This window comes from Heterodontus francisci, unplaced genomic scaffold (assembly GCF_036365525.1).
Source record: "Heterodontus francisci isolate sHetFra1 unplaced genomic scaffold, sHetFra1.hap1 HAP1_SCAFFOLD_89, whole genome shotgun sequence".
Taxonomy (NCBI): domain Eukaryota; kingdom Metazoa; phylum Chordata; class Chondrichthyes; order Heterodontiformes; family Heterodontidae; genus Heterodontus; species Heterodontus francisci.
In genome coordinates this window covers 3165483-3180541 of record NW_027140677.1, presented here as the reverse complement: position 1 = coordinate 3180541, position 15059 = coordinate 3165483, and positions in this window count along the sequence as shown.

Genomic DNA, 15059 nt, shown 5'->3' with positions numbered 1-15059 from the left:
AGGTGTGTATGGGATTTTCACAGTTTATCAGGATCCTGCCAGGTGTGTTTGGGGGTTTCAGTGTTTATCAGGATCCTGCCAGGTGTGTATGGGGTTTTCACAGTGAATCAGGATCCTGCCAGATGTGTGTGGGAGTTTCACAGTGTATCAGGATACTGTCAGGTGTGTATGGGATTTTCACAGTTAATCAGGATCCTGCCCGGTGTGTATGGGGGTTTCGTAGTTTATCAGGATCCTGCCCGGTGTGTATGTGGGTTTCACAGTGGATCAGGATCCTGCCAGGAGTGTTTGGGGATTTCACAGTGAATCAGGATCCTGCCAGATGTGCATGGGAGTTTCACAGTGTCTCAAGATCCTGCCAGGTGAGTATGGGGTTTTCACAGTGCATCAGGATCCTGCCAGGTGCGCATTGGGTTTCACGGTGTATCAGGATCCTTCCAGGTGTGTATGGGGGTTTCACAGTGTATCGGGTTCCTACCAGGATTGTATGGGGTTTCACAGTGTATCATCAGGATATTGTCAGGTGTGTATGGGGTTTCACAGTGTATCAGGACCCTTCCAGGTTTGTATGGGGGTTTCACAGTGGATCAGGAACCTGCCATGTTTGTGGGGTTTCACAGCGTATCAGGATCCCGCCAGATGTGAATGGGGTTTCTTTGTGTATCAGGATCCTGCCAGGTATGGGTGGGGTTTTCACAGTGTATCAGGATCCTGTCAGGTGTCAAGGGGGTTTCACAGTTTATCAGGATCCTGCCTGGTATGTATGGGGGTTTCACAGTTTATCAGGATCCTGCCAGGTGTGTATGGGGGTTTCACAGTGTATCAGGATGCAGCCAGATGTGAATTGGGTTTCACTGTGTATCAGGATCCCGCCATGTACGTGTGTGTTTTCACAGTGCATCAGGATCCTGCCAGGTGTGTCTGGGGTTTTCACAGTGTATCAGGATCCTGCCAGTTGTGTCTGGGCTTTTCACAGTGTATCAGTATCCTGCCAGGTGTGTATGGGGTTTTCACAGTTTATCAGGATCCTGCCAGGTGTGTATGGGGTTTTCACAGTGGTTCAGGACGCTGCCAGGTGTGAATGGGGTTTTCACAGTGGATCAGTATAATGCCAGGTGTGTATGGGGTTTTCACAGTGTATCAGGATCCTGCCAGGTGTGAATGGCACTTCACAGTGGATCAGGCTCCTGCCAGGTGTCCATGGGGTGTTCACAATTTATTAGGATCCTGCCAGATGTGTATCCGAGTTACACAGTGTATCAGGATCCTGCCAGCTGTGTATGGGGTTTCACAGTGTATCAGGATCCTGCCAGGTGCGCATTGGGTTTCACGGTGTATCAGGATCCTTCCAGGTGTGTATGGGGGTTTCACAGTGTATCGGGTTCCTACCAGGATTGTATGGGGTTTCACAGTGTATCATCAGGATACTGTCAGGTGTGTATGGGGTTTCACAGTGTATCAGGACCCTTCCAGGTTTGTATGGGGGTTTCACAGTGGATCAGGAACCTGCCATGTTTGTGGGGTTTCACAGTGTATCAGGATCCCGCCAGATGTGAATGGGGTTTCTTTGTGTATCAGGATCCTGCCAGGTATGGGTGGGGTTTTCACAGTGTATCAGGATCCTGTCAGGTGTCAAGGGGGTTTCACAGTTTATCAGGATCCTGCCTGGTATGTATGGGGGTTTCACAGTTTATCAGGATCCTGCCAGGTGCGTATGGGGTTTCACAGTGTATCAGGATACTGCCAGGTGTGTATGGGGGTTTCATAGTTTATCAGGATCCTGCCAGGTGTGTATGGGGGTTTCACAGTGGATCAGGCTCCTGCCAGGTGTCCATGGGGGTTTCACAGTTTATCAGGCTCCTGCCAGATGTGTATCGGAGTTACACAGTGTATCAGGATCCTGCCAGGTGTATATGGGGTTTGACAGTGTATCAGGATCCTGCCAGGTGTCTGTGGGGATTTCACAGTGTATCAGGATCCTGCCAGATGTGTATCGGAGTTACACAGTGTATCAGGACCAGCCAGGTGTGTATGGGGTTTTCACAGTGTATCAGAATCCTGCCAGATGTGTATGGGGATTTCAATGTCTATCAGGATCCTGCCAGAAGTGTCTGGGGTTTCACAGTTTATCAGGATCCTGCCAGGTGTGTATGGGGTTTACACAGTGTATCAGGATCCTGCCAGGTGTGTATGGGATTTTCACAGTTTATCAGGATCCTGCCAGGTGTGTATGGGGGTTTCAGTGTTTATCAGGATCCTGCCAGGTGTGTATGGGGGTTTCACAGTGGATCAGGATCCTGCCAGGTGTGTATGGGGGTTTCACAGTGTATCAGGATGCTGCCAGATGTGAATTGGGTTTGACTGTGTATCAGGATCCCGCCAGGTATTTGTGGGTTTTCACACTGCATCAGGATCCTGCCAGGTGTGTCTGGGGTTTTCACAGTGTATCAGGATCCTGCCAGTTGTGTCTGGGCTTTTTACAGTGTGTCAGTATCCAGCCAGGTGTGTATGGGGTTTTCACAGTGTATCAGGATCCTGCCAGGTGTGTATGGGGTATTCACAGTGGTTCAGGACGCTGCCAGGTGTGAATGGGGTTTTCACAGTGGATCAGGATAATGCCAGGTGTGTATGGGGTTTTCACAGTGTATCAGGATCCTGCCAGGTGTGAGTGGGACTTCACAGTGGATCAGGCTCCTGCCAGGTGTCCATGGGGGTTTCACAGTTTATCAGGACCCTGCCAGATGTGTATCGGAGTTACACAGTGTATCAGGATCCAGCCAGGTGTGTATGGGTTTTCACATTGTATCATGATCTTGCCAGGTGTGTATGGGTTTTCACAGTGTATCATGATTTTGCCAGGTGTGTATGGGGTTTCACAGTGTATCAGGATCCTTCCAGGTGTGTATGGGTGTTTCAAAGTGGATCAGGAACCTGCCATGTGTGTGGGGTTTCACAGTGTATCAGGATCCCGCCAGATGTGAATGGGGTTTCACTGTGTATCAGGATCCTGCCAGGTGTGTATGGGATTTTCACAGTTTATCAGGATCCTGCCAGGTGTGTATGGGGGTTTCACAGTGTGTCAGGATCCTGCCAGGTGTTTATGGAGTTTTCACAGTTTATCAGCATCCTGCCAGGTGTGTATGGGGTTTTCACAGTTTATCAGGATCCTGCCAGGTGTGTATGGGGGTTTCACAGTGGATCAGGATCCTGCCAGGTGTGTATGGGGGTTTCACAGTGTATCAGGATCCTGCCAGGTGTGAATGGGACTTCACAGTGGATCAGGCTACTGCCAGGTGTCCATGGGGGGTTCACAATTTATCAGGATCCTGCCAGATGTGTATCTGAGTTACACAGTGTATCAGGATCCTGCCAGGTGTGTATGGGGTTTCACAGTGTATCAGGATCCTGCCAGGTGTCTGTGGGGATTTCACAGTGTATCAGAATCCTGCCAGATGTGTATGGGGATTTCAATGTCTATCAGGATCCTGCCAGATGTGTCTGGGGTTTCACAGTTTATTAGGATCCTGCCAGGTGTGTATGGGGTTTTCACAGTGTATCAGGATCCTGCCAGGTGTGTATGGGATTTTCACAGTTTATCAGGATCCTGCCAGGTGTGTTTGGGGGTTTCAGTGTTTATCAGGATCCTGCCAGGTGTGTATGGGGTTTTCACAGTGAATCAGGATCCTGCCAGATGTGTGTGGGAGTTTCACAGTGTATCAGGATACTGTCAGGTGTGTATGGGATTTTCACAGTTAATCAGGATCCTGCCCGGTGTGTATGGGGGTTTCGTAGTTTATCAGGATCCTGCCCGGTGTGTATGTGGGTTTCACAGTGGATCAGGATCCTGCCAGGAGTGTTTGGGGATTTCACAGTGAATCAGGATCCTGCCAGATGTGCATGGGAGTTTCACAGTGTCTCAAGATCCTGCCAGGTGAGTATGGGGTTTCACAGTGTATCATCAGGATATTGTCAGGTGTGTATGGGGTTTCACAGTGTATCAGGACCCTTCCAGGTTTGTATGGGGGTTTCACAGTGGATCAGGAACCTGCCATGTTTGTGGGGTTTCACAGCGTATCAGGATCCCGCCAGATGTGAATGGGGTTTCTTTGTGTATCAGGATCCTGCCAGGTATGGGTGGGGTTTTCACAGTGTATCAGGATCCTGTCAGGTGTCAAGGGGGTTTCACAGTTTATCAGGATCCTGCCTGGTATGTATGGGGGTTTCACAGTTTATCAGGATCCTGCCAGGTGTGTATGGGGGTTTCACAGTGTATCAGGATGCTGCCAGATGTGAATTGGGTTTCACTGTGTATCAGGATCCCGCCATGTACGTGTGTGTTTTCACAGTGCATCAGGATCCTGCCAGGTGTGTCTGGGGTTTTCACAGTGTATCAGGATCCTGCCAGTTGTGTCTGGGCTTTTCACAGTGTATCAGTATCCTGCCAGGTGTGTATGGGGTTTTCACAGTTTATCAGGATCCTGCCAGTTGTGTATGGGGTTTTCACAGTGGTTCAGGACGCTGCCAGGTGTGAATGGGGTTTTCACAGTGGATCAGTATACTGCCAGGTGTGTATGGGGTTTTCACAGTGTATCAGGATCCTGCCAGGTGTGAATGGCACTTCACAGTGGATCAGGCTCCTGCCAGGTGTCCATGGGGTGTTCACAATTTATTAGGATCCTGCCAGATGTGTATCCGAGTTACACAGTGTATCAGGATCCTGCCAGCTGTGTATGGGGTTTCACAGTGTATCAGGATCCTGCCAGGTGTCTGTGGGGATTTCACAGTGTATCAGAATCCTGCCAGATGTGTATGGGTTTTCACATTGTATCATGATCTTGCCAGGTGTGTATGGGTTTTCACAGTGTATCATGATTTTGCCAGGTGTGCATGGGGTTTCACAGTGTATCAGGATCCTTCCAGGTGTGTATGGGTGTTTCAAAGTGGATCTGGAACCTGCCATGTGTGTGGGGTTTCGCAGAGTATCAGGATCCCGCCAGATGTGAATGGGGTTTCACTGTGTATCAGGATCCTGCCAGGTGTTTATGGGATTTTCACTGTTTATCAGGATCCTGCCAGGTGTGTATGGGGGTTTCACAGTGTGTCAGGATCCTGCCAGGTGTGTATGGGGTTTTCACAGTTTATCAGGATCCTGCCAGGTGTGTATGGGGGTTTCAGTGTTTATCAGGATCCTGCCAGGTGTGTATGGGGGTTTCACAGTGGATCAGGATCCTGCCAGGTGTGTATGGGGGTTTCACAGTGTATCAGTATCCTGCCAGGTGTGAATGGGACTTCACAGTGGATCAGGCTCCTGCCAGGTGTCCATGGGGGGCTCACAATTTATCAGGATCCTGCCAGATGTGTATCTGAGTTACACAGTGTATCAGGATCCTGCCAGGTGTGTATGGGGTTTCACAGTGTATCAGGATCCTGCCAGGTGTCTGTGGGGATTTCACAGTGTATCAGAAACCTGCCAGATGTGTATGGGGATTTCAATGTCTATCAGGATCCTGCCAGATGTGTCTGGGGTTTCACAGTTTATCAGGATCCTGCCAGGTGTGTATGGGGTTTTCACAGTGTATCAGGATCCTGCCAGGTGTGTATGGGATTTTCACAGTTTATCAGGATCCTGCCAGGTGTGTATGGGGGTTAGTGTTTATCAGGATCCTGCCAGGTGTGTATGGGGTTTTCACAGTGAATCAGGATCCTGCCAGATGTGTGTGGGAGTTTCACAGTGTATCAGGATACTGTCAGGTGTGTATGGGATTTTCACAGTTTATCAGGATCCTGCCAGGTGTGTATGGGGGTTTCGTAGTTTATCAGGATCCTGCCCGGTGTGTATGTGGGTTTCACATTGGATCAGGATCCTGCCAGGAGTGTTTGGGGATTTCACAGTGAATCAGGATCCTGCCAGATGTGTATGGGAGTTTCACAGTGTCTCAAGATCCTGCCAGGTGAGTATGGGGTTTTCACAGTGCATCAGGATCCTGCCAGGTGCGCATTGGGTTTCACGGTGTATCAGGATCCTTCCAGGTGTGTATGGGGGTTTCACAGTGTATTGGGTTCCTACCAGGATTGTATGGGGTTTCACAGTGTATCATCAGGATACTGTCAGGTGTGTATGGGGTTTCACAGTGTATCAGGACCCTTCCAGGTTTGTATGGGGGTTTCACAGTGGATCAGGAACCTGCCATGTTTGTGGGGTTTCACAGTGTATCAGGATCCCGCCAGATGTGAATGGGGTTTCTTTGTGTATCAGGATCCTGCCAGGTATGGGTGGGGTTTTCACAGTGTATCAGGATCCTGTCAGGTGTCAAGGGGGTTTCACAGTTTATCAGGATCCTGCCTGGTATGTATGGGGGTTTCACAGTTATTCAGGATCCTGCCAGGTGTGTATGGGGGTTTCACAGTGTATCAGGATGCTGCCAGATGTGAATTGGGTTTCACTGTGTATCAGGATCCCGCCAGGTACGTGTGTGTTTTCACAGTGCATCAGGATCCTGCCAGGTGTGTCTGGGGTTTTCATAGTGTATCAGGATCCTGTCAGTTGTGTCTGGGCTTTTCACAGTGTATCAGTATCCTGCCAGGTGTGTATGGGGTTTTCACAGTTTATCAGGATCCTGCCAGGTGTGTATGGGGTTTTCACAGTGGTTCAGGACGCTGCCAGGTGTGAATGGGGTTTTCACAGTGGATCAGGATAATGCCAGGTGTGTATGGGGTTTTCACAGTGTATCAGGATCCTGCCAGGTGTGAATGGGACTTCACAGTGGATCAGGCTCCTGCCAGGTGTCCTTGGGGTGTTCACAATTTATTAGGATCCTGCCAGATGTGTATCCGAGTTACACAGTGTATCAGGATCCTGCCAGGTGTGTATGGGGTTTCACAGTGTATCAGGATCCTGCGAGGTGTCTGTGGGGATTTCAATGTCTATCAGTATCCTGCCAGATGTGTCTGGGGTTTCACAGTTTATCAGGATCCTGCAAGGTGTGTATGGGGTTTTCACAGTGTATCAGGATCCTGCCAGGTGTGTATGGGATTTTCACAGTTTATCAGGATCCTGCCAGGTGTGTATGGGGGTTTCAGTGTTTATCAGGATCCTGCCAGGTGTGTATGGGGGTTTCACAGTGGATCAGGATCCTGCCAGGTATGTATGGGGGTTTCACAGTGAATCAGGATCCTGCCAGATGTGTGTGGGAGTTTCACAGTGTATCAGGATACTGTCAGGTGTGTATGGGATTTTCACAGTTTATCAGGATCCTGCCAGGTGTGTATGGGGGTTCCGTAGTTTATCAGGATCCTGCCCGGTGTGTATGTGGGTTTCACAGTGGATCAGGATCCTGCCAGGAGTGTTTGGGGATTTCACAGTGAATCAGGATCCTGCCAGCTGTGTATGGGAGTTTCACAGTGTCTCAAGATACTGCCAGGTGAGTATGGGGTTTACACATTGCATCAGGATCCTGCCAGGTGCGCATTGGGTTTCACGGTGTATCAGGATCCTTCCAGGTGTGTATGGGGGTTTCACAGTGTATCGGGTTCCTACCAGGATTATATGGGGTTTCACAGTGTATCATCAGGATACTGTCAGGTGTGTATGGGGTTTCACAGTGTATCAGGACCCTTCCAGGTTTGTATGGGGGTTTCACAGTGGATCAGGAACCTGCCATGTTTGTGGGGTTTCACAGTGTATCAGGATCCCGCCAGATGTGAATGGGGTTTCTTTGTGTATCAGGATCCTGCCAGGTATGGGTGGGGTTTTCACAGTGTATCAGGATCCTGTCAGGTGTCAAGGGGGTTTCACAGTTTATCAGGATCCTGCCTGGTATGTATGGGGGTTTCACAGTTTATCAGGATCCTGCCAGGTGCGTATGGGTGTTTCCTAGCTGATCAGGATCCTGCCAGGTGTGTATGGGGGTTTCACAGTGGATGAGGATCCTGCCAGGTGTGTCTGGGGTTTTCACAGTGTATCAGCATCCTGCCAGATGTGTATGGGGTTTGACAGTTTATCAGGATCCTGCCAGGTTTGTATGGGGGTTTGACAGTTTATCAGGATCCTGCCAAGTGTGTATGGGGTTTTCACAGTGTATCAGGATCCTGCCAGGTGTGTATGGGATTTTCACATTTTATCAGGATCCTGCCAGGTGTGTATGGGGGTTTCATAGATTATCAGGATCCTGCCAGGTGTGCATGGGGTTTTCACAGTGGATCAGGATCCTGCCACGTGTGTATGGGTTTTCACATTGTATCATGATCTTGCCAGGTGTGTATGGGTTTTCACAGTGTATCATGATTTTGCCAGGTGTGTATGGGATTTTCACGATGTATCAGGATCCTGCCAGGTGTGTATGGGGTTTCACAGTGTATCAGGATCCTTCCAAGTGTGTATGGGTGTTTCAGAGTGGATCAGGAACCTGCCATGTGTGTGGGGTTTCACAGTGTATCAGGATCCTGCCAGGTGTGTATGGGATTTTCACAGTTTATCAGGATCCTGCCGGGTGTGTATGGGGGTTTCACAGTGTGTCAGGATCCTGCCAGGTGTGTATGGGGTTTCACAGTGTATCAGGATACTGCCAGGTGTGTATGGGGGTTTCATAGTTTATCAGGATCCTGCCAGGTGTGTATGGGGGTTTCACAGTGGATCTGGATCCTGCCAGATGTGTATGGGGGTTTCACAGTGAATCAGGATCCTGCCAGATGTGTATGGGAGTTTCACTGTCTATCAGGATCCTGCCAGGTGTGTGTGGGGATTTCACAGTGCATCAGGTTCCTGCCAGGTGCGTATGGGGTTTCACATTGTATCAGGATCCTGCCAGGTGTGTATGGGGGCTTCACAGTGTGTCAAGATCCTGCCAGGTGTGTATGGGGTTTCACAGTGTATCATCAGGATCCTGCCAGGTATGTTTGGGGTTTCACAGTGGATCAGCATCCTGCCAGATGTGTATGGGGTTTCACAGTTTATCAGGATCCTGCCAGATTTGTATGGGGGTTACACAGTTTATCAGGATCCTGCCAGGTGTGTATGGGGTTTTCACAGTGTATCAGGATCCTGCCAGGTGTGTATGGGGGTTTCACAGTGGATCAGGAACCTGCCATGTGTGTGGGGTTTCACTGTGTATCAGGATCCTGCCAGGTATGTATTTGGTTTTCACAGTGTGTCAGGATCCTGTCAGGTGTCTATGGTGATTTCACAGTTTATCAGGATCCTGCCTGGTGTGTCTGGGGGTTTCACAGTGGTTCAGGACGCTGCCAGGTGTGAATGGTGTTTTCACAGTGGATCAGGATAATGCCAGGAGTGTATGGGGTTTTCACAGTGTATCAGTGTCCTGCCAGGTGTGAATGGGGCTTCACAGTGGATCAGGCTCCTGCCAGGTGTCCATGGGGGTTTCACAGTTTATCAGGATCCTGCCAGATGTGTATCGGAGTTACACAGTGTATCAGGATCCTGCCAGGTGTATATGTGGTTTCACAGTGTATCAGGATCCTGCCAGGTGTCTGTGGGGATTTCACAGTGTATCAGGATCCTGCCAGATGTGTATCGGAGTTACACAGTGTATCAGGACCAGCCAGGTGTGTATGGGGTTTTCACAGTGTATCAGAATCCTGCCAGATGCGTATGGGGATTTCAATGTCTATCAGGATCCTGCCAGATGTGTCTGGGGTTTCACAGTTTATCAGGATCCTGCCAGGTGTGTATGGGGTTTTCACAGTGTATCAGGATCCTGCCAGGTGTGTATGGGATTTTCACAGTTTATCAGGATCCTGCCAGGTGTGTATGGGGGTTTCAGTGTTTGTCAGGATCCTGCCAGGTGTGTATGGGGGTTTCACAGTGGATCAGGATCCTGCCAGGTGTGTATGGGGGTTTCACAGTGTTTCAGGATGCTGCCAGATGTGAATTGGGTTTCACTGTGTATCAGGATCCCGCCAGGTATGTTTGGGTTTTCACAGTGCATCAGGATCCTGCCAGGTGTGTCTGGGGTTTTCACAGTGTATCAGGATCCTGCCAGTTGTGTCTGGGCTTTTCACAGTGCATCAGTATCCTGCCAGGTGTGTATGGGGTTTTCACAGTGTATCAGGATCCTGCCAGGTGTGTATGGGGTTTTCACAGTGGTTCAGGACGCTGCCAGGTGTGAATGGGGTTTTCACAGTGGATCAGAATAATGCCAGGTGTGTATGGGTTTTTCACAGTGTATCAGGATCCTGCCAGGTGTGAATGGGACTTCACAGTGGATCAGGCTCCTGCCAGGTGTCCATGGGGGTTTCACAGTTTATCAGGACCCTGCCAGATGTGTATCGGAGTTACACAGTGTATCAGGATCCAGCCAGGTGTGTATGGGGTTCTCACAGTGTATCAGAATCCTGCCAGATGTGTATGGGGATTTCAATGTTTATCAGGATCCTGCCAGGTGTGTATGGGGGTTTCAGTGTTTCAGGATCCTGCCAGGTGTGTATGGGGGTTTCACAGTGGATCAGGATCCTGCCAGGTGTGTATGGGGGTTTCAGTGTTTATCAGGATCCTGCCAGGTGTGTATGGGGGTTTCACAGTGGATCAGGATCCTGCCAGGTGTGTATGGGGGTTTCACAGTGAATCAGTATCCTGCCAGGTGTGTATGGGTGTTTCATAGTGTATCAGGATCCTTCCAGGTGTGTATGGGAGTTTCACAGTGGATCAGGAACCTGCCATGTGTATGTTGTTTTCACAGTGTATCAGGATCCCGCAAGATGTGAATGAGGTTTCACTGTGTATTTGCATCCTGCCAGGTATGTATGGGGTTTTCACAGTGTATCAGGATCCTGTCAGGTGTCTATGGGGGTTTCACAGTTTATCAGGATCCTGCCTGGTGTGTATGGGGGTTTCACAGTTTATCAGGATCCTGCCAGGTGTGTATGGGGGTTTCATAGTTTATCAGGATCCTGCCAGGTGTGTATGGGAGTTTCACTGTGGATCAGGATCCTGCCAGGTGTGTATGGGGTTTTCACAGTGTATCAGTATCCTGCCAGATGTGTATGGGGTTTCACAGTTTATCAGGATCCTGCCATGTGTGTATCGGGGTTTCACAGTTTATAAGGATCCTGCCAGGTGTGTATGGGGTTTTCACAGTGTATCACGATCCTGCCAGGTGTGTATGGGTGTTTCATAGTGAATCAGGATCCTGCCAGATATGTATGGGGTTTCACAGTGTATCAGGATCCTGCCAGGTGTGTTTGGGGTTTCACAGTGTATCAGGATCCTGCCAGGTGTGTATGGGGTTTTCACAGTCCATCAGGTTCCTGCCAGATGTGTATGGGGTTTCACAGTTTATCAGGATCCTTCCAGGTGTGTATGGGGGTTTCACAGTGTATCAGGATCCTGCCAGGTGTGTATGGATTTCACAGTGTATCATCAGGATCCTGCCAGGTGTGTATGGGGTTTGACAGTGTCTCAGGATCCTTCCAGGTGAGTATGGGGGTTTCACAGTGGATCAGGATCCTGCCACGTGTGTATGGGATTTTCTCAGTGTATCAGGATCCTGCCATGTGTGAATGAGGTTTCACAGTGGATCAGGCTCCTGTCAGGTGTCTATGGTGCTTTCACAGTGTATCAGGATCCTGCCTGGTGTGTATGGGGGTTTCCCAGTTCATCAGGATCATGCCAGGTTTGTATGGGGGTTTCATCGTTTATCAGGATCCTGCCAGGTGTGTATGGGGGTTTCACAGTGTATCAGGATCCTGCCAGATGTGTATGGGGTTTCACAGTTTATCAGGATCCTGCCAGGTGTGTATGGGGGAGTCACAGTTTATCAGGATCCTGCCAGGTGTGTATGGGGGTTTCATAGTTTATCAGGATCCTGCCAGGTGCGTATGGGGTTTCACAGTGTATCAGGATACTTCCAGGTGTGTATGGTGTTTTCACAGTGTATCAGGATCCTGCCAGGTGTGTATGGGGTTTCACAGTGTAGCATCAGGTTCCTGCCAGGTGTGTATGGGGTTTCACAGTGTATCAGGATCCTTCCAGGTGTGTATGGGTGTTTCACAGTGGATCAGGAACCTGCCATGTGTATGGGGTTTTCACAGTGTATCAGGATCCCGCCAGATGTGAATGGGGTTTCACTGTGTATTTGCATCCTGCCAGATATGTATGGGATTTTCACAGTGTATCAGGATCCTGTCAGGTATCTATGGGGATTTCACAGTTTATCAGGATCCTGCCATGTGTGTGTGGGGGTTTCACAGTTTATCAGGATCCTGCGAGGTGTGTCTGGGGGTTTCATAGTTTATCAGGATCCTGCCAGGTGTGTATGGGGTTTTCAAAGTGTATCAGGATCCTGCCCGATGTGTATGGGGTTTCACAGTTAATCAGGATCCTGCCAGGTGTGTATGGGGGTTTCACAGTTTATCAGTATCCTGCCAGGTGTGTATGGGGTTTTCACAGTGTATCAGGTTCCTGCCAGGTGTGTATGGGGGTTTCACAGTGAATCAGGATCCTGCCTGATGTGTCTGGGGCTTCACAGTGTGTCAGGATCCTGCCAGGTGTGTATGGGGTTTCACAGTGTATCAGGATCCTGCCAGGTGTGTATGGGGTTTTCACTGTCCATCAGGAACCTGACAGATGTGTATGGGGTTTCACACTTTATCAGGATCCTGCCAGGTGTGTGGGGATTTCACAGTGTATCAGGATCCTGCCAGGTGAGTATCTGATTTTCACAGTTTATCAGAATCCTGCCAGGTGTGTCTGGGGGTTTCATAGTATATCAGGATCCTGCCAGGTGTGTATGGGGGTTTCACAGTGGATCCGGATCCTGCCAAATGTGTATGGGGGATTCACAGTGAATCAGGATCATGCCAGATGTGTATGGGAGTTGCACTGTGTATCAGGATACTGCCAGGTTTGTATGGGGTTTTCACAGTGCATCAGGTTCCTGCCAGGTGCGTATGGGGTTTCACAGTGTATCAGGATCCTTCCAGGTGTGTATGGGGGTTTCACAGTGTATCAGGATCCTGCCAGGTGTGTATGGATTTCACAGTGTATCATCAGGAACCTGCCAAGTGTGTGGGGTTTCAGAGTGTATCAGGATCCCGCCACATTTGAATGGGGTTTCACTGTGTATCAGGATCCTGCCAGGTATGTATGGGGTTTTCACAGTGTGTCAGGATCCTGTCAGGTGGCTATGGGGGTTTCACATATAATCGCGATCCTGCCTGGTGTGTATGGGGGTTTCACAGTTTATCAGGATCCTGCCAGGTGTCTATGGGGGTTTCATAGTTTATCAGGATCCTGCCAGGTGTGTATGGGAGTTTCACTGTGGATCAGGATCCTGCCAGGTGTGTATGGGGTTTTCACAGTGTATCAGTATCCTGCCAGATGTGTATGGGGTTTCACAGTTTATCAGGTCCTGCCATGTGTGTATCGGGGTTTCACAGTTTATAAGGATCCTGCCAGGTGTGTATGGGGTTTTCACAGTGTATCACGATCCTGCCAGGTGTGTATGGGTGTTTCATAGTGAATCAGGATCCTGCCAGATATGTATGGGGTTTCACAGTGTATCAGGATCCTGCCAGGTGTGTTTGGGGTTTCACAGTGTATCAGGATCCTGCCAGGTGTGTATGGGGTTTTCACAGTCCATCAGGATCCTGCCAGATGTGTATGGGGTTTCACAGTTTATCAGGATCCTTCCAGGTGTGTATGGGGGTTTCACAGTGTATCAGGATCCTGCCAGGTGTGTATGGATTTCACAGTGTATCATCAGGATGCTGCCAGGTGTGTATGGGGTTTGACAGTGTCTCAGGATCCTTCCAGGTGAGTATGGGGGTTTCACAGTGGATCAGGATCCTGACAGGTGTGTATGGGATTTTCTCAGTGTATCAGGATCCTGCCATGTGTGAATGAGGTTTCACAGTGGATCAGGCTCCTGTCAGGTGTCTATGGTGCTTTCACAGTGTATCAGGATCCTGCCTGGTGTGTATGGGGGTTTCCCAGTTTATCAGGATCATGCCAGGTTTGTATGGGGGTTTCATCGTTTATCAGGATCCTGCCAGGTGTGTATGGGGGTTTCACAGTGTATCAGGATCCTGCCAGATGTGTATGGGGTTTCACAGTTTATCAGGATCCTGCCAGGTGTGTATGGGGGAGTCACAGTTTATCAGGATCCTGCCAGGTGTGTATGGGGGTTTCATAGTTTATCAGGATCCTGCCAGGTGCGTATGGGGTTTCACAGTGTATCAGGATACTTCCAGGTGTGTATGGTGTTTTCACAGTGTATCAGGATCCTGCCAGGTGTGTATGCGGTTTCACAGTGTAGCATCAGGTTCCTGCCAGGTGTGTATGGGGTTTCACAGTGTATCAGGATCCTTCCAGGTGTGTATGGGTGTTTCACAGTGGATCAGGAACCTGCCATGTGTATGGGGTTTTCACAGTGTATCAGGATCCCGCCAGATGTGAATGGGGTTTCACTGTGTATTTGCATCCTGCCAGATATGTATGGGATTTTCACAGTGTATCAGGATCCTGTCAGGTCTCTATGGGGATTTCACAGTTTATCAGGATCCTGCCATGTGTGTGTGGGGGTTTCACAGTTTATCAGGATCCTGCGAGGTGTGTCTGGGGGTTTCATAGTTTATCAGGATCCTGCCAGGTGTGTATGGGGTTTTCAAAGTGTATCAGGATCCTGCCCGATGTGTATGGGGTTTCACAGTTAATCAGGATCCTGCCAGGTGTGTATGGGGGTTTCACAGTTTATCAGTATCCTGCCAGGTGTGTATGGGGTTTTCACAGTGTATCAGGTTCCTGCCAGGTGTGTATGGGGGTTTCACAGTGAATCAGGATCCTGCCTGATGTGTCTGGGGCTTCACAGTGTGTCAGGATCCTGCCAGGTGTGTATGGGGTTTCACAGTGTATCAGGATCCTGCCAGGTGTGTATGGGGTTTTCACTGTCCATCAGGAACCTGACAGATGTGTATGGGGTTTCACACTTTATCAGGATCCTGCCAGGTGTGTGGGGATTTCACAGTGTATCAGGATCCTGCCAGGTGAGTATCTGATTTTCACAGTTTATCAGAATCCTGCCAGGTGTGTCTGGGGGTTTCATAGT